The 18,767-nt window shown below is 32.3% G+C and overlaps 1 protein-coding gene across 6 annotated transcripts in view; it reads right to left on the bottom strand.

The window, feature by feature from the left end:
• LOC114747427 (uncharacterized) overlaps positions 1-5,326 on the bottom strand; it is a 44,364-nt gene extending 39,038 nt beyond the window's left edge. For 2 of the 6 annotated variants that reach the window (XM_028935755.1, XM_028935770.1), the window contains exon 1: positions 5,087-5,323. The gene's annotated coding sequence lies outside the window, so the exon portion shown is untranslated. Of the gene's footprint in view, positions 1-5,086 lie in introns of all 6 variants that reach the window. The other 4 variants (XM_028935762.1, XM_028935779.1, XM_028935784.1 and 1 more) reach the window with 3 other exon arrangements.
• Between the last annotated feature and the right edge of the window lie 13,441 nt (positions 5,327-18,767).

Raw genomic sequence — 18,767 nt, 5'->3', positions numbered from 1 at the left:
GATCAATTGGTAGCCATTGGTAATATTGCATACATAGGCAATGTGGTCCTTACTCTTAAAACTATTGTTCATCATGAGAGAATATGGACAGTTGATTTAAGGGATATTCGTCATATGATAGGTAATTTGAACCAGTTATCCTTTTATAATATTTAAAACGACATAGAGAAAGGAAAGAGGGAAAGAGGGGAAAGAGAGAGAGAAGAATGAGATAAAGAGAGAAATTGTAAGGAAAAGAGAGACGAAGAGGCAAGACCAATTGAATACTTCTGTTGTTTATTTATAAAAGTCATAAACATACATTTGATTAATAACCATAAGGGTTATTTATATAGGCAAGGTGGAGATGTTCCTAATGACTAGTTGTCAAATGTATCCTATGAATCCTAACTAACTAATGGTTAATGAGTTCTACCTACTCCATGCCAATATTACAAATACATAAAAATACCCCCTTCCAAAATGACACATGACATCAATGGTCATTTATAACAAAATCGAGAAATTTTTGTCATAGCTGAAAAGAGGCATTCATAAGGCTTCTTCATCTAGCATAACTCTCCATTGCACCAAGAATTCTAATTACCCTCTAGTGTTTTCTACCAACCCCTTATTAATTAAATTCTTTGATGCAATGAGATTAGAGTGTTTTGGAAAATCAATTAATAGGCGTCTTTGTTCAACAAAAAGGACTTGACATAGTTTAAGCATAGAAACATGGAATGCAAGTGAACCAAGATTCTCCTAGAAGACCCTATAAGCAACCTTGCCAACCTTCCTGATCTCCTTGTAGCTACTGAAATCTACCTATAATGCTGTAAGTTTAGGAAAATCTATTGGCCCATTGAAAATTCTCCATCAACCATGTGTGAATCAGCCTTCTACTCCATTATATTAGTTGCGCTATGGAGATGATCTTTTAAGACAACCATTATCTATTCTCTGGCAATAAACTGTATTTGTGTCCATATAACAACTCATGCGGAATTGCTATAAGCCTATAATGGCTATATGAAAAGTAGTAATGCACCACTACTTAGCTTTTTTGAAAGGGGGTCTTGTTATATATTTGCAATACTAACACAAGGGTATGTAGGATTCATTAACTGTTAGTTAGGATTCATAAGACATATTTACCTATAGCCATTAGGAAAACCTCTACTCTTATATGATATTATAATAAATAAATAACAGAATTATGTGAGTTAGTTAGAATAATAGTTAGTTATTAGCAGTTGGAATTTGCCTATATAAACAAGCTTATCTCTCATTTGTAAGTGTGTTGTATTGTGATCAACCTAATGGAATTCTCTTTCTCTTCCGTTTATTGCCTTCTAATCTCTCCCCCTTCTCTCTAATTTCCCCTATTCTCTGTTTCTCTTCGCTTTCCCTTCTCTCTCTCTCTCTCTCTCTCTTTCTTTTCCAATAACACAACAGTGGTATCCAGAGCCAGTCTTTCCTCAGCCCTACCCACTACTTGGTTCTTTCTCCCTCATTCCCAATCAGTTTCAAGTTCCATGGAACAACGTCTCCTCAACATCGAACAAAAATTGAATTCAGTCGATGGAATACAAGGCTCTGTCAATAAATTAAAAGAGGCCCTTCTTGGCTTGTAAACGCAGCTGCAAGAACTCATACGACAAAAAGACTTGCTTCATCTTCAACATCGAGGATCCTTGGCAGAATTTAATTCTGAATTTGACGCAATTTCCTCCAAACTCTCATTGCTTGAAGAATGGTTGGTCGACGCTTACATCTTGGCGCTGCAAGAAGACTATGTTGAACTAGTCCATCTGTTTAGGCCTCAAACTATGCACGAAGCCAAAAGCCTCACAAGAATGCAGCTCACTTTGCAATGGAAGGGCAAGAAGAACGAGGCCCAAGAGGTATTCGTTGGAATGCAAGAATCGTTCGGCGTCAGTGGGCAACCACAGAAGAGTCCTCAAGATGTTTGTGAAGACAAGTGCAAGAAACCCATAAAGATGTCAACGAAAGAAAGAATGCTTGAACCTCCTATTCCTCAACAAGAAACCGAGAGCAATGGTGCAGCCAAAACCATTCTAGTAGACTCCATGGAGCGAGCACAGACGTGTTCACATGTAACACAGAAGACCAAAGATGCCAAGGTAAGCCCGAAGATGATGACAAATAGAGTTATGGTTGCCACGCATGGAGTTGTTAATGCTCTTCCCAAACCAAAAATGTGGGGTAGCGTGAAAATCACTTCTGCTGTTAACGAGTCTCTAAGTGTTGACTTTGTTAAAGGATCACAAGACCTTTCGCACGCAACGCACAGGTGGAGCAACGAAGAAATCACATTTGCGTGTGGTGGATGCCAGCCATTAAGGTCGAGTTTTACAAAAATGTGTTCGGGATTGTCTATGTCTTCAAACTTGATGCATAATCGAATGACTTGGAGAAGTGAAGACCATGTGCGACTTTCAAGACAAATTGAACAGGTTATGGATTGTAAGTGGCAAGCAAAAGCTCATTTTGAAAAGTCAAATGCCCAGTTGTCTCCCCTCTTCTGTAAGTGGCAAAAGTATTGTGAAGATCCACTAAGTTTGATTAATGGTTATACAAGCCTTATCTTTCAAGAAAAAGGCCCAAGTTCGTTGCTGCAGTGGATCAATTCAATCAAGCCCACAAATCTATCACTTAGTTGGGTCCCCTTTATTCAAGTTTTACCTACAAGAATTCTAATTAAGCATAGGGGTTATTTATAAGTAAGGGTAAAGGTGTTCCTAATGGCTAGTGGTTAAATGCATGCTATAAATTCTAACTAATTAACAATTAAAGAATCTTATCTACCCCTATGTCAGCAACACAAATTTATAACAAAATCTTATTCAAAATATCACTCCTTGCAACTTTCTTATGTTTATCAAGGTTGTTCATAGAAAGTTTATTAAGGCACATGGAATTGGTGAAGCATGTCTATTTAGGAATTTGATTCTTAAGAATGTGTTGTATGCCCTTGATGTGAAATGTAATCTCCTATTTGTTAGCAAAGAAACAATCTTGAGACTACAATGTTGATTTTTCTACAAGTCAAATGTTCCATATGCCTTTTTCTTGTTTCTTGCCATAAACTCCAAAATTTGCGGTTTGGGCCATAAGCGTGGTAGATAAGGAATTCCCCAAGTGTCATATAAGTCTATTTGCTACCAAATCTTTTGCATTGTAAATCGCGTGTTGATCAATCTGCTAAGTCTTTAATCATACCTAAGTAAGCCTCCTTGGCTAAATCCCTAATCTTCTTTGCTGTGATTGCCAACAAATGCTCCACATTGATGTGTAGGTCCATGGAGTTTATGAGCCATGACATAACCATGGAATTTTCAGCAGCTCAAGTTTCAAACTTGGAGTTAGTTGAGTTGCACCTCCAATGATGTACTTTTCATTTCCTTTACCTCTAATAAATAGTTGTCCTCATTCAATTTGCACCCGATGATTGAATGCGGGGTTGGGACTTCGATGTTGCTTTGCCTCAACTTAGTTGAACAGATCTACCTACCTCATGCAAGTCAAAGCTAAGGCTGTTGTTGCTACCTTTGCTAAGGAAAGCACCACACAAACCAAACTAAACTTTGCTCTAAGTCATGATGTTGGTCCAATACCACGTTCACACTCAGAAGAAGAATTCTTACTATTGTCAAATCAATGTTTACACAAGATATATAGAATAGTGTAAGCAAAACATCAGGATAAAACAAAGCACTAGACTAATTTATTCTAATTCCACAGCATTTGGGATTTGATGGCAGAGAGATATTAGATCATTCTAAGTTATACTAGGTCAAACCTAAGTACAACAAATAGTTGGTCATAAAGGCCCAATGAGCCAACCAGTAGTTCTATCCTATAGACAAAATTCTATCGTTATTATGAGCTCACAAAAGCTTAGGCATTTTGGATCTTATAGAGTGACAGAAAAGAATGGGCCACTAGCCTACAAGCTTGGGCTTCCTCAGGAGTCTAGAATACATCATGTTCACCATGTATAATCGCTCAAACTTCGTCCAAATCCTGCAATCAAACAAAGGCATCCTCCTATTGAATGGTCTACTCCTCCTACACATTCAAACTTGAAACCATTTTAAATAGGAAAGTCAAATGTCTTGGAGGAAGTATTATAATAGAAGTCTTGCTCTAGTGGAGAGGGTTACAAGATGAAGAAGATACTTGGGTTCCTTTATATCAGTTTTAGCAGCAATTTCCTGTTTTAAAGTTTCAAACCTTTTTTTCCCCAATGAAAAGCTAAATACTACAATACCGACAACAGCACCCAAAAAAAAAAAAAGAGGTTAGAACCTAGCTTTCCTCATCTCCTAGCCAGGGCCTTTGGGGAGGGGAGAATTGCTATGTAAATAATAAAAGGAATAAGAGTTAGAAAGTTAATCTAGTACAGGGGGTTAGGTAACAAAAATTAAGAAATGGGAGTTTATAATTGTATATAAATAAGGAAGAGGGACTAAACCTATGTTATTATTGTTGATTATGAACCTATCCATAGCACTATTCAAATTTCTTATTTCCCTCTTCTCCCTCTCTCCCCTAATATTCTCCTCTCTCTCTTCTCTTCTTCCTTCACCTCTCCTAACATCATATTCTTTTTAGATGACAGGGCATATGATAAAGAAAAATACAAAAATTCTAACATGTTTTACACCCCAACAACTTTTTATGGTTAAATATCAACATTAGGTCTTTAAAACTTAAGCTTCTAAAGGTTTAGGGATGATACACAACTAACTCATATTTTATTATTTTAGCTCAATTTTAATTATAGCTCTCTTTGTCTTGAAAACATTTTTGCAAACAGTTGAGATGCATCCATTAAAGGTACCCATATTATGTGCTCCATAGCATATGATCCTTTACCCAAACAGCATTCAAACATCAATCAGACTTTACAAGGCTTTCCAGTTATCAAACTTTCACGAATAAAACTAAAATCCCCAATGTCTCATAGTGTAACGACGGCATGAAGGAAGGGAAAAGAAACAAAAGCAGTAACGTCACTATAATAAAAATGCTACCAAAAAAAAAACCATGGAAGTGCCTTAGAGCAAGAGTCCCAAACCTGCCCTACAAGAACACCGACTAAAACCAAACCACCAGTAGATAAAAGGAGGAAAATGAAGCTCTGCACAAAACTCAACCCACCACGGCGCCTTGAAAAGAGAAAGACGAAGATGCGTTTGACAATGCAAATCAGAATTCAAGCATCAGTCCTCTGGAAATCCACTCGTGCAATCGCCCGTGACAGAGACGAAGAGGAACGAAATTGAACCCCAGCGGAGGAAGAATTCATCGTCAGAAGGAGCTGAGTTTTTCAGAAATTTCCCCGCCACCCTCCTTTAAACACAAAAATGGGAAATTTGATTGGGAAAATCGCAAAAATAAAATATGAGAAGTAAAAAAATTGCAAACAAGTACCCACCAGAATATTAATATTGATTTTGACAACAATTAAAAAATAAATAATAACAATTTTTATGAACAAATGTCTCTATATAATTTTTTAATTTTTAAAGCTTTTTTATAACTTTCCCAATTTGATTTATGGCTATGGGAATAATTTTTTTTCCCCCTCAAATATGGAATAAGTTGAAGTAAGGAAAGTGCTGACAAAAAGTATATCAAAAGAAAAGTTCAAGCAAACAAAAAATAAGGTGCATTTTGTATTTGATGCATCTTTGTTGGCCCAAAAAAATTTGATTTGTCTTTAAAATTATCTATTTTATAATTGAAATAAAAGTAGAATTGATATTCTTATTTGTCTGTTTATTTATTTATTTATAATTAAATTTCACTTTTATATTATTAATATATTATTACATTTACTTTTAGGGTAATTATACAATTTTAGGATTTTTCCTCCATTCAAATTCGAATAATTGAGAAATTAATAAATCTTGTTTGAAACTTACGTATTGTTTGGTTAGAAGGTTTTTGGGGGGAGGGGAGAAGAAATTGTGTTTGGTTCAGAAAAATAGAGGAGAGGGGAGGGAGAAAAATTTGTCTTTTAGTACTCCCCTCCCATCCTTCTGCTCCCCTCTAAATTTGAGATTTTTTTGGAGAGGAGAGAAATATTATATCTCATTTTGACTAAATTACCCATATTAGTTTTTAAATATTCCAAATTTCTCCTTTTTAGTAGAAACTTTTTTTTTCCTCTTTGCCTTTTTTTTATTTTTTTCAGCCCTATTATTCTTCTACGGATTTTTTTTTTACTCCTCATAGATTCTTTTTTTTGGGCATATTTTCTTTCTCTGAGTTCATCATTTCTCACGCTCTTTGCCATTAATCTTCCCCATCTTTTCCTCTTGCCTAATCCCCCACCTCATTCATCTTATCATTATTATCAATATTTTTTATTCATTTATTCTGTATAAAACTATTTTTTATTGGTTTATATGAGTTGAAGTCGTTAAGATCTATTAAAATGATATTATCAATCACCAAATTCGTTGATACATGTGTCTATATATATCTATTTTAATTCAATTTCATTTTTTACATAAAACTCTGTGTATTATGTAATTAAGCATGTGAGGTTGCACACGTTATATAATTAAGGATGAAATAGTTTAAAATTTGTAGCATAAATTTATTTATAATTTATATAATATGCTAAAGATTATAACATATTTTTATTGACATTTATTTTGATATATAATTATTTATAATCTATTTATTATGTCTCAAGGTATCTGGTTTTTCTATATTCACAAATTAGAAAATAATAATTATGATATAAATATTGTAATAAAATAATAAAGAAGTTTAAATAAAGAAATAATGATATATTTGTTAACTTCTAATTAGCTCCCTTCCTTTCTCCTCCTAAACCATCTTTGGAGGAATAATTTTTATAAGTGACAAAAGGTAAGTGCATGTTAAGGGGTGTTTAGTTAACTCAATAAGCACTTTTAAAAAAATACTTTCATACAAGTCAAAACAAAATTCTTTTCACATACAACTCAATTTGATCCCTTAACTCTAAAAAATGTATTTTTAATCTTTTAATCCAAAATCCGTTAACAAAGAATGATGATATTAAAATCTTAAATGTTGATGAAGCATTTTTTTTTTCAAATGCTAACTATAACATCCCAGTTTTTAATCAAGAATTTAGGGATAAACTAACCTTGATTGTAATATGATCTTGAGGTATATTAAAAGTTGTTTACGGTTGGTAAGGTGAAAAGGGGTAAGGTAAAGGTTGTTTTGAGGCAGTTTGTGGTTCTCTATGTATTTCACTGCAGCAAGAGGAATGGTTCACCGCAGTGAATGACACAGAAGAGAGGAGGATGCTCTTTGTGTTTGTCATCGCGACATACATAGCAGACAGTCGAACATCATTGAGGAAACTTGATCGTTTCTGTGTAGTTCGTCATGGTAAATATGCCCCATTTTCAAAATTTTGGCGCCTTTATGTAGTTTATTGCAGCGAACATGCAAAAGCATTGATAAATACCAACATTAATAACTTGAAAAACAAAAGGAAAAAGAGGAGAAAATGTGAGAACTCTATTAGGGTTTGCATTTTCAGTCCTTGAAGAGTGTTTTTCAGCTTCCAAACCCCAAGTAAGTGATTCTAACTTGTTTCCCACCTTTTTCTCTTAGATTTCTCATATTTGAAAGTTAGGATTTTTAGGGTTCTTGAGGATTTTTGAATTTTCTGAGTGTTTGACCGAATCTTTTGGGTTTCTTAGAGTTATTTGAATTAGATAAGAGATTTAATCAATTTAGTTTTGTTAGATTTTGATTTATATAGGATTTGGAGATTGGGATTTGTTATTGGAAGTGAGATTTGTTGAGATTTAGTAATGCGGCAATTGAAATGATGTTTTATTATTTAGATTTTGTTTATTATTGTATGGGGTGTACTATCATAGAAGTTTCTTGGTGTAATTATCTGTGGTGAATGTTCTGAATTGTGCCATATGTTATAGACTGTTAATCTTGATTGGTTTTCAATATTGGATATATTGGAGGTTGAAAATTCTAAGTGTGTGACTTGAGGATTGATTAAATAATTGTTGTTAAGGTTGATTAAGGAGTCTAATGACTTAGTTGGGCAGAGAAATTAATGACTACAACTTTGGACAAAGAATTTTGGTTATAGGTTTGAAAGCTTGATTGTTGTTGTGAGATGTGAGACTAAAGGTTTTTTAGTTTTATATTTAATTGTTTCTTGTGTTTGACTATAATTTACATGGTGATGTAGATTAGTGTGTATCCTGACTTATGGATCAGTATCTTGTGTTCAAGCCAAATGCTAAGCTTGGAGTTGAGATAACTAGGATTACTTTACTTTATATGCTTACTGTTGATCGTAAGGCTTTCTAAATCCTTTCAAACTCTGTTGAATTACAAATAATGTGTTCATAAAGGAAAAGTATGTGTTTTGCTTATATATCAACTCTTAGTGAGGTGAGAAGTATTTTGATATTATTGTATGGGTGGTATTGCCATAGAAGTTTCTTTAGGTGATTGTCTGCAATGAATGTTCTGCATTGTGCCCTATGTCACATTGTCGGTTGTATTCTTAAGTCTATTATATCTATGCATAAGGTTTATATGTAGAGATTAGGATTGTATGTAAAGGATAACGGTTCTTGAAGCCCATGCAATATGCCAACACTATGATCAGCTATTTGGCCTCTTGTTAGGCTCCTATAGTTCTTTCTTTTCCTTGGCCCAGAATTGAGATAGGACCCTTGGGTAGACACCTCTTGCATTATAGTCTATCTTTGGACAGTATAGGTATAGGAAGGAGCCATTGACTTGAAGTAAGTAGAGTAACCTTTGGTCAAGTTACCCAACATAAAAGGTTCGAGTCCCTGTCAAAGGGTTATAAGGAGGAGTACAGTGGATACGAGGGCATATACTATTGTGTTGATTGTTACATATGGGGTTGTATGATTATAAATTAAAATAATATTATAGCATTACTTCACCTACTTACTATCTTATTTCTATATGCTGTAAAGTGATCTTTGGTTACTGGGATTTTATGTCTTACCCTATTAATCTTGTTGTTTTAAGAAAAGCCTTCCAATTTAATCCGTCGTGAAGGGAAGTAGCCAAAGACTTAGGCATGCATAGTCTAGTAACTCTCTTGTGATTTGGGCTTGTGATGGCTAAGTATTTTTCCTTCTAGGGCCCACCTTTTGTATTTGCATATCTAAATGTCTCCTTCATATGTTTAGATTATTGTATTTTGATGGATATTGATGTAATAGCCAAAAGCCATAGGATTTTTTGTGTATGACCCTTGTGGATCCACATTTATCACCTTTTGGGGCAAAAAAACTCTTTTTCATTGATGGTTGTTATGGGGATAAAGCTATTTAAACCTAAGCAGGTGTATGACAATGTGAGGGTTTGGCTCTTATTTTTCTTGTGCCCTAAGTCCTTATCTGATTAATTTTAGTTTGGGCTTATGAGTAGTTATTGTGCTTGGGGCCTTTCTTCTTGTTATTGTTGGTTTGTAAGGCTTTTGGATTAAGTCAAATTCTTTATAACCATAGTAGCATTTTAATATGCTAGTTCAATTTTTTTCTACTATATTTAACCGCCTAAACTATTTCATAATTTTGGCATCAAGGAAAAATCTTTTCATTAATTTATTAAATTTATTTTTGAAAATAACCATGATTGTTATAAAAGATATCATTTAAGACTAATGATTTTAGGATTAAATGACTAAAAATACACTTTTTAAAGTTAAAAGACTAAATTGAAATGTTATATAAAAATTAAAAAACCAAAAGTATACTTGAGCCTAAATATAAAGATAAGGCAATAAATATCGGACGAGAAAAGAAAACTAAGATTAATTTGTTATGGATATAATAATATTTGTGTGGATCTTCATATCTCACATATTATTTCTAATATCTTACATTATCTCTATCGTCCCATATTTACCTCCTACTATGATGTAATTTGTAGGTTCTGTCAAAGTTGTAAAGTTGTGCTTATAAAACAAAGGCACATATGATGTATTCAATACCTTAAAAGAAATACAAAATATTCTCTTTTTTCTCCTATCTTATTCTCTATTTTTCTTCTTTATTCTTTTTTTTCCCTAACATGTTATTAACACGATGCTCTAACTAAGGTAGGATATGCCTTTGATCCTTGACATAACTTTAGAGCATCATCTTTATGACTTTTCTATAGTATTCTTTGTTCTATTCAAATGAAAATGTCTCAAACACCTTATATATGTTGTCTAGAAGTATTTATATTTGTATTCAATCTATTTAGAATAATTTGAGCCATTATATGTAATTAAAAGGGTTACTTATCATTGTTTTACACATCGAGTTTCATGACTAAGACTGGAGTTTTTTCCCTAACAAGATTATTATTACTTTACATTTTTGCACTATAATTTAATTTTGATATGAATATTATACTTTTTGGATTAATTGTGATGGGAGAATTCCTCAGTGACTTAACGTCACTATCTTTGATGAAACCTAAAGTGTCAATCGATACTTACAGTGTCAAAGGATTACTATTGTTGATAGATTTGTCCATATAAATTTAATATTCTAACTCTTTGAAATTAAATAGCTAGAAACTATATAACTTTGATTTTCTGTCTTCTTAAGATTTAAGCGCTAGAAGTTATATAGCTTTGATTTTCTATGCTATGGTCAAAAGTCATACAACTTTGATATTCTATGTTATGGATAGAAACCGTACGGTTTTGAATTTATATCTTATGACCATAAGCCACATATATTTGATTTTTTATTGTGAGATTAAATGGCTAGAAGTTATATATCTTTAACTTTCTATCTCATTAAATGGTTAAAAGCTATATAGTTCTCATTTTAAGAAGAATCATTATGGGGTTTGTTTGTAGAGAAAAATTATGATAATTCGACTTTTTTAAGACTATAAATAATATAGCCTAGAAGGCTAACAGTTCAAATATCTTATACATCACAACTTATAACCACATATGGAGTTAAAATATCTCAAATGGAATCAAATTACATAGCATTAGGCTTGGAAAATCAAATTTTGAAAAATCACTTTCTTAGGTTACTATTCATTTAGTAACCCCAGAATTTTAACTGATTTTGAAAATTCATAACTAATTCTAAAAAAATCAAAATGAGGTGGTTCCAAGTTCTATTTGAAGCTATTTCATTTCTTTACATAAAAAAAAATACTCACTGGTCTATTTCCTTTACCATTAGGACTCCATATTTTGTGCAAAAGTACTATTCATATTGGTAAAGTTTTTTTTTCGGACCAGATATTGATAAAGTTTTTAATTTTCAACTTTTTACCGTAACTTCAAAAGCTCATAACTTTCTGTATATGGCTCCAAATGAAGTGATCTACCATTCTATTTAAAGCTTGAAATGCAAACTTTGAGCTTACCAAATCTCACGGCCAAATTCTATCATTTAACTAGAAATGTTGCAGCCACAAGTTTCTAGCATTAAGGTATTTAGGCCATAATCATGCAGCATTAACAATTTCTACCTATGCAATCACATGTTCATGCCAAATTGAACTTTTTAGAATTAGGATGATCATATCTTCTAACCATTCACCAAAATTACATAAATTATATAACCTTACTAAAAAATTCATAATTACATAAAATATTCATAAACACGTAGTTGCATAACATCGTCTCAAGCTTTTTTATCACCTAAAGAGCCAGCCCCTAATGTATCTTTTTTATATAAAGAATGGTGAGACTTCAAAGAAATCTTAGTAGCGAAGAACAATAATTGTAATGCTAACAATGCAAGGTTATATCATGCTCCATGTCATTCACATTTTCATGCATTTTTCAATATTATTATGCCATGGTAAAGGAGCACATTATCATATCATCAAACAACTCAATCATGTAAATTGCCAAGACATAAAATGCAAGGAGTTAAACACATTACGTTATAGCTAGCTCAACCTGACATAAAAACACTTAGTAAAGTAATATTAAAATTGTAAGTTCTTGCTATTTTGTATCAAGACTTGATTCTTGCTTCCTTTCCCTTGTTCTTGAGGCTCTTTTTGCTAATGATGAATGTCTATCAATCATACAATAGAGGCATTCTAAATATCAATTCAAACAATCAACAATAACTTGACATAAACCCTAACTCTTGTCTTTGATTTTAGGTTTTTTGTATCATCTTTCTTAGCATAATTTCCACATATTTTTCCTATATAGTTTTTCATGTAGAATCCATATTTAAACTTAGATTCATCAAAATCCAACTCCTTTTTATAATTTTCTTTTGTCCTAGAGGTATATTTCCTAGGTTTAAGGATTTCATTTTTAATTTCAATGCTTTCAAACACTTTTTCCTTAGCATTTTCCTACACAATTTCATCATCTAAACTCATTAGAAACATGAAATCAACTTCAATCAAACCCTAGCCTCTTAATCCCTCTTGGTTGAGGCATATGCGCATGTGTCACAAGTTGGAATTCTTTCACAATTCATGCATAACTACAAGTTTCCCATCCATACTAACCTTTAATCTCTAATTCAACTTTTATCCATTCATGCCATGGCTTGTACCTTTTTGGCTAGCAAAATACCTTAGGGTTTTAGCCATTATTCTTTATTGTGCTAGTGTATATGATTAGTCCCTTACTAAGTTGTCCGAGCAACTTATAAGTGTAAATACTAAGCGCATGAAATGACAATTTGAGTTAATCAGGAATTAGCTCAACAAGAATTAGATATGCCATGGGTGATATATATGGTGAATCTAAGGAATTTGAGGCAATATGTAAACTTATTGGTAGATCCAGGATGTCCTTGTGTGCTGCTCTTGTATAAAGAACTTTTAATACACAAGTATTCAAAATTGAAGATGTTGTGTCCACATAGTCATGACAACACCAATTATGAAGCAAGAGAGACATGATAGTCGCACAATGACCAACCCATCAAGTATAAGTAAGAGATATTAGAGTTTTGGACTTAGATTCACCCTTGAGGGGCCAAACTATTTGATTAGATATTAAGAAGTATTCCAATCAAATATCCAAGCAAGTCTTGATTTAAGAAAGATGTGAATTTGACCCTCTATTAGTACGTGAGTTTCTCTTATTGGGTGAGAGATAAAAATATAAGGCTTCTAAAGAGGTATATCATGGTTTATTATCCTTATTGATAATTAGAAGTTTATCAACTATTAAGAATAATGTTACAATAAACCTAAATTTTATATATGTACTATTTGGGATTATCTCAAATCATAATGATACAAAATATTATATGAAGAATGTGCATTGACATTTATTAAAGTACTGAAAGATTATTTATAAATGGTACATAATTAATAAATTTTTATTTATTGCTCATTCTCAAAAGAATTAAATCAAAGAACATTATTGGCTATGCTTAAAGTATATTCATATAGATTTACAACATATGGAATTTAAATATATGGGCCCATTTAGACACCATGTGAACTAAATTAATATCATATGAATGATAGATGCATCTATAAAATGGTCACATGAGTGCTTATAATCAACTTGCAACTTAAAGTTTGTAAATATATTCAAATAATTACATTGAGAATACAACTCCCAAATAATGAAACTAATATGACTCCCGTTGAAATTGCTCGTCATTGTTCCTCAAGTTGTCAATGATTATATGTTTAGTAAAAACCTCCTTAAATAGCTAGATCAAAAATTATAAAAACAAATCCCATTTCAATGTGGGATAATTGATTTTTGCACATTTTTGCACATAAATGCACCAAGCCAAACAATATATTGTGAATTCTCTCATTATGATTCATTTTTGGTTAAGAGCTTAACATTTTCCATCTTAGAATATGTAATATCCGTTATTCCACCACAATAATGTACATAGATAGATATTAAAAGAAATTTAGGATAAATATTGAGTAAGAACATCTTTCTTCTTGTTTGTCTCTAAATGAAACAAATGGATGTTTCTAAAAGAAACAAATGATTTGGGAGACTTATACTACATAATTAGTTGATTGTCATTTGATAAAGTTTTCCCAAACTAAGGAGGTGAAAATTAGTAACTGGAAAAGAGAACACATAAATACATTTTTACTATCAAATGTGGATCCTCAAATATGACAGTATGAACCAAAAGATCATAAAATATTGCATTCATACAATGCTTCTAAATATCTTTCAGATGCAATTACTAACCTAAATAAGAATTTTTAATTCTCATCTTCTAGCCAAAAGGGCTCTTATTAGTAGAAATGAAAAAAAGACATGCCATAAGCGTAAGAGAATAATCAGTTTTAAAAAAGAAGAAAACAAAGCAAGTAATCATGATGATCATACAAATAAGGCAAGTACCTAGAAGCAATAAAGAGATTTTGATATGTTAATGTCATAAAAGAAAATGGGACCAAAAAAGAATAAATTCTCAACAATATTTTTGGTGAGAACATCGCGTGATCAAATGAGGATCTAATATACAAACTTGAGATAACATTAAATGTTGTATAGAGATAACGCTAAATGTTGTATCTCTATCAAATGAGGGGTTTCTTAGGGAGAATATTCCTTCTTATACTTAATTCTAGCGCTCTAATTTCACTTCCACTTCTTTTAGCCAGGTTCCAATCTTGGGTTTTATTCTTTTATGTCATGGCTTTACTTGCCTATCAAGCAAGGGCATGGGTACAAATTATGTTCCTGGCATGCTTTTGGTTTCTTAGGCACATTTATCTATAGCTATGCCTTTACAGCTTATTCCTTCTCAATGACATTTCGGGTTTCCTTTTCTGTACCCTTACTAGGTGTAACATCCTAAAAATTTTAGCCCTAAAAATTTAGGAAATTCAAATAGATCAAGGGCCAGTTAGTGTAGAGGGAATATATTTCTCACAAGTTTGAATTGAAAACTGGATAGTTGCCAGATTGATATTTTAAAATATCAGTTAAAGAAAGATTTAATTGTGAAGTCAGGTCAAAAATTCCCAAAAAATAATGCAAAATAGAATTAAAGGTCAAGGATTAGTGTTTGAGGCCTCAGATGGAAGGAAAATAAATAAATATAAAATTTTTTTATATTTACAGGAATTTTTTGTTATACCTAGTAATAGTAAACAAAATTAATTATGAAAAATATTTAAACGCCTCAATAATTCTGAAAAAAATATGAAAAAAAACCTTGGAGGATTATTATAATTTATAAAATTGTTTTTGACTTCAATTAATAAGGAGGTTAGCTTTAATAATATTTAAAGCAGAATTATCATTGGTAAAGCGCCGATTTCAAAAAAATAGAATTTAGGAAATTTCTAAGAGAATTAAATTTTGAAAAAAATCATGGAACTTCTATATGTTGAGAGGAGGCTAACAGTGCACTGAGATGAATTTTTTGAGATAGTAAAATGGACAGGATACAGAAAAACTTTATCCGACACTACATCGGTACTCAATATAATGTAAGGATAACTAGGAAAGTGAAAAATTTTGTGAAATTCTCCAGATTTGGCCCAAAATTCACTCCTAACATGTCTGATTTGGAAGAAAAATATTTAAATAAAAATAAAATAGAGTTTTTAGAATATCATTAAGAAAAATATTCATGGTGATTAAGAAAGTTAATCGAGGTTAAAGTTAAATGATCTTGGCATGACATAAGCAAAGTGACATCACCACCATGACATCACATGGACAAGTGGCAAGATCACATTCTTAAAGCCTAGGATTTGTCCATTTATTTCATTTTATTTTTCATTAATCTTGGAATAAAAATTGAAGGCTAGAATTTTTCCACCTATACCTTGTAATTTCTTTGAACTTCAAAGGCTAAGAGTTAAGCCAAAGCTCTATAAATACCCCTTCCCATGCCTGCATTTTCAGCTAAAGAGGAAGACTAAGGGGAGGCTTTTGTTGCTCTTGAATTAAGACAGAGAAAGGGCAAATCTTAGAGAGAGAAAGTTCATGTAAACTTAAGGATTTATCAAGGTAAGCTTCAAAACCTCTTATGGATTTATTGTGGACTATTTTTATGGCATTTTCACGATGAATGGATGATCATTTCCAAAGGGAAAATGCTGCTAACTTTTTTGGAAAATTGAAAGAAATTAGCCAAGAGTTTGAAACATTGATTAAACACCTAAAAAGGGTAGGAGATTATTGGTTATGATTGAGTTTTAGAAAGAAAAGCTAACCCCTAAATTTTTATGTTGTTTCAGCCAAAGGAAGAAATTGGGGTTAGGATTATATTCAATTTAATTTGATTCTTCCAACATGTTTAAATGATGAAATAGTGTGGGAAAACACTAGGGAAACACCAAGAAAGGAAGCTTGGAATCATTAAAATTGAAAATGGAAATTTTGAATTCTAAGGGTATATGTTTTGGCTAAAGTGAGTTCATTAGGAAGGAATTGGATTGTCATAAATCTAAGTTGATATTAAGATTCTACATAAAAAAATTATGTAAGAATGGCCCAAGGATATACGGAATCAAAGTTAGAAATAATAACCCAAAAATTAAAGAAAAAAGGGAATTAAAGGTTATGTGATGAATATATTGGATGAAATAATAAATTGTGATGTCCTATTGTGCTATCAATAGGTCTAGCATCAAAAGAGAAGAAGAATTGCTTAAGGGGAAGATCTTGAAGGAGAAAGAAAAGCTTGAAAGAGGTAGCTAGCATTTACTATTTAAACGTTACCTTGCATTGTATTTATTGTTATATGCTAGCTATGTTGCTATGCCATAATGTAGATGAGATGATGATGTTATGTGATGTATAACTCCATGCATGTAATGCCTTGGCTTATGCAATGTTGAGTGCTATGAATGAGAAGTATTTTATTCCCTTTCCATAACATGTGCATTAAGTGAAAGTGTGTCATAGCTACTTCATGTAGGATGTAATGATTTGCTTGTGTGACATTGTGAATGTGATGCTATACTACTAAGATTCCTAAGAATCTTACCCCCTGTGTTCAACAAAACCTAAGGCCTTCATCATTAAAAGAAAAGGGCAAGGAGGTGGCTAATGCATGAGGAAGTAATGAATGAAATGAACCATATGGCTTTGAACCTTTCTTGCATTTTGTGGATGAATGTAAATTAATCTTTTGTAGATGACTATATGTGAAAATTTCATGCAATCACATGCTAAAGTATGCTATTAAAATCAATTATGTTATTGAATGATTAGTATGCTAAGCTAGAGGTTAATTATGGAAAGCAAAGATAAGCGGGGGATAAAAGTCAATCTTTTGGGATGAAACTTTGATCAACGTAAATTTAAGCAATCGAGTGAGATAAATCATAAAACATTCTAGATCAATGGATCTCATTTTTCTCTTTAAAATGAGTGATGATATGCTTCAAACAGATATTTGTATAAGAAGTTATGCCCATCCAAAGTTAGGCAAAAATACTAAAAAATTGAAAAATAACCAAATAAACAGTACTTTTTGAAAATAAAAATGGGCTCAAATTTGAAGATAATTCATCTAGAAATTATTTTTTCTCGAAAGTTAATTTAAAGAGCTTCCAATAAAACTTGGAATCACTCTATTTTAATTTTTCTAAAATTAGTTATGATTTTCCAAAGTTTGGACAAAATATAGGTTGTTGTGAATAGTATCCTTAGAACAAAATTTTTCAAAGTCAATTTTTTTAAACTTTTGGCCATCAAATATGGCTCCATTTACCTCTAATTGGTTAGTTATTTTGTATAAGTTAAAGGTGTTACACTAGGTACTTCTTATATCTCACTATCATAAACCCTTCTCATTCTATCTCGGGTGGGTCTATTCCACTTTTTCTCATCCTCAACAGTTTTTACTGGAGGGCTTACTACAACATTTAGTACATATAGCTCTCAACTCCTTTTTACTTGTACAGCTTTTTCTTTCCCTTATTGTCTAGAATATATATGAGCTTGGTCCAATCAACAACAAAGGTATCTGGCAACAGGTCAAGTGTACTCTCTCTATATTAGCTAACCAACTTGAGGAGGTTTCCACATCATAACTCATCTAGGTCATCTCATTGGCTCATTCCTAAAGAGGTACTATTCCCTTATTCAGATGGCTTAACAGTTTTTTCCCAGGCTTGCTTTATCGTGACTTTATGAACTACCTTGCTCCACCGCCAGTCTCATTAGGAGCTACTATGCTCTACTGCAAGCCTCTTAATAACTTTTCTTAAGCTGGGTTTACCCTAATCTTGGGAGCTACTATGCTCTACTATCAGCCTCTTCAGGATCCACTGTGAGCCTGGAATACTGTAACTTATTCGAGCCATGTTTCATTCTTTAAGAGACTTTAGACCTCAAGACTGAGTTATATAGTAAGTTACCTCTAATTAGCTAGTAGCTTGACTGATTATTCCTCAAGACTAATCCTATAGGTAAATATTGTCTTTTTAGGCCTAACTTAGTCTTTTTCTATTAAGTTCGGAATCATTTAGCGCATGGTATCTTCATGACCTTCAACTTTTCAGCTCCCTCAGGCCATTTATTCTTTATTTTCTACCATTCTGCCTTTTCTTACTATTCTCACTATCTCTTACTAATTCTAGATGGCACAAGGAGAGGGCTTATCATTGATACTTTGTTTCTACCCAAAGAATACTTCACCCACACATTACTTTTGGTTCATTCTACTCTATTTAGGGTAAGGTCAATGATGATACCTTTGTCGTTAAAACACTCAGTTAAACTAGGTCCTAATTAATTTGTAGTTTAGGATCGACCTAGGTCATTACTTCTCAAGATC

This window comes from Neltuma alba, unplaced genomic scaffold (genome assembly GCF_004799145.2).
Source record: "Neltuma alba isolate B1F8T4 unplaced genomic scaffold, ASM479914v2 tig00000874_pilon, whole genome shotgun sequence".
In the NCBI taxonomy this organism is placed as follows: domain Eukaryota; kingdom Viridiplantae; phylum Streptophyta; class Magnoliopsida; order Fabales; family Fabaceae; genus Neltuma; species Neltuma alba.
This window is presented reverse-complemented; position numbering and strand designations above follow the sequence as displayed.